This window comes from Anoplophora glabripennis, unplaced genomic scaffold, assembly GCF_000390285.2.
Source record: "Anoplophora glabripennis isolate ALB-LARVAE unplaced genomic scaffold, Agla_2.0 scaffold2400, whole genome shotgun sequence".
NCBI classification, from domain to species: domain Eukaryota; kingdom Metazoa; phylum Arthropoda; class Insecta; order Coleoptera; family Cerambycidae; genus Anoplophora; species Anoplophora glabripennis.
The window spans coordinates 1-2,436 of record NW_019418473.1 but is presented as its reverse complement, the minus strand read 5'-3'; positions in this window follow the sequence as shown (position 1 = coordinate 2,436).

Genomic DNA, 2,436 nt, shown 5'->3' with positions numbered 1-2,436 from the left:
TTTTATAGGAATATTAAATCGTAAACAAGATTTAACGGCGTGTATTTTTTACACTGTTGGTAAACATTTCACCTCGCATTTAGAATGTCAATAATCTCATCGCTATTAATATTTTTATATATCATTTGCATTAAAATAAATGTACACAGATAGATGGTTGCAGATAAAACTGTTTGATCAATTGTGACCTTAACTTAATCTTTACTGTTTTCCAGTTAGAAAGTTATTAATTTCTATTACATTAGACGTAGCTACTTACGTAATAGTGTACAAAATTTGAAGCCTAGTACCTACTAACCGTGAAGCTACCGAATTTCGGGACACTGGTTGATAAGGTCATTTCTAAAAAATGAACTTGAGATAATATTTATATATCTTGTATATAGAAAACGTAGGTGTAAAATTTGATTTAAGTATTAAATAAGAAGTGAAGCTGAATTCATATCTTACAAATTTAAAAAACAATATAATATGCATCAAAAATTTAATTACTGCTTCGAAATTTAAAAAATAAAACTTAATAGTCTTAATATCCCAACCACTTTTCTTTTCACTTTCCTGTATAAGAAACACAACCAAAATTTTTTAGAAATTTCATTGCAGTCTGAATAAAATACATACTTAAAAAATAATTGACTATTACATTTCGAAAATATAAACAGGACTCGTTCTTTTTTTAATGAAATGCCCATAAATTTGTTGCTTTTTTATTTTTTTCTAGTTACAACGAAAAATACTTACATGTCATACATATTTGCTTTGATAATTTGTACAATATTTTGGTTTATTTGCTGGCCCTGAACAGTGAATTAAGTCAATATTGCCATTGAACCACTTTATATTTAGACAACATTCAACTGTTTTTTGTGAATCGCAAGAAAACAAACAAACATTATTTTTGAAGACCAAATTTAAAATGGAAGCATGGTTAAGGAATAATGTTTTCCTTTGCAGCTTTAGCAGAACTTTTTTCCGTTCCATTTCGCGAAGCTGTCCTGGATAGCTTCACTTGAAATGGCCATTAAGGTATGTGACACATTTGCTTTGATTTCATCAATAATCTGAAAACGGCGTCATTTCATGATTTTACTGACTACTTTACTCACTGATTTTAATCGCGAAAACCATTCGCAATATTGCGTACCACCAAGAGCATCATCTCTGTAAGCTTCCTCCGATGAGGAAATTCAAAAAGTTTGGTTATTTTCTGAACAGTCTGCGTATAACTTTGTTCCATTAATATTTATTAATTCTATTTGCAAGAAGGTCTCTTGAAGCAACACTCCTAAATAAAATGCAGAATTAGTAAGATCTTTGTATCGTGACTATTTTTGCATGTTCGTCTTTGTCATGTTATAGTAACAAGAGTAAAAAATATATCTTTGAAAGGTATGAAACTTATTACAGAATACGTGCATAATAATAGTTATTTAATTTATACCTAAGTGTTTTAAGTAGCATTTTATCAACTCAATAATGTTTAATATTCTTAAGTGGATAAAAGGCAATTAAAACACGAATGCAATACAACGATTTATCCATAATTACATCACAATAATATTTGTGGAGTCAGATTATTGGAATTTAATAAAAAATATTCGCACGACTTGATATTTTTTGCTAATACTCAATGAAACGTGGTAGGTTTTGTTATACTATGGTACGTTGTTTATTATTATCAATTATTTAAAAAATAGTTCTATCAGAATTGGGTAAAAATACAAGAAGGTAATTGTGTTCCTGTGGCTGTTTTTGAAGAAGCTGTTGGCCGAATTTAACGAATGTAGGGAAAAGCGGAGAGTAATGATAATAAATGAAGAAATCATGCTAGTATTTTTTAAATTTGAAGAAAAAAATATGCAATTTCATCTATGTGGTCGAAGTATTCGATGTTGAAGGATACTATAAAGGTATACAAAAATATAGATCTTGGAAAATATAAAAAGCTCAATGCTTGAAGAGTGAATCAAGAGGATATTAGCAAAAAAGCTGCAGTATTGGAAAGAGCACATATTGAAGAATTTTTAACTGGGGCTTCCTATCAAGAATATTTAATGATTAAAGTAATATTTCTTCACCTTTTACATGTTGTTAGGTATACCGGGTGATTCAGTTTGGTATTCGCGGCCCTGTATCTCTTTTATTTTAACAAATAGTAAATAATAAATAACTAACATTATAAATTTAACAAACCCTATATATTTTTAAATCGCCGCTCAAACTCTATCAAATGATATTATTAGAGCGACTCCATGGTAACGTAACTATGTCAAAATTACAAAACAACTGTTTTTGTTCAAATGGCACACTATATATTTTTCATCAATTCTGGAAGATATTTTTTTTCTGCGTTTAGCTATGTAAGGAAGTTTATAGTTTCATTAGAAATATTGCTAGAAAAACTACAAAAATCAAATTTTAGATCAAGTAGAAAAA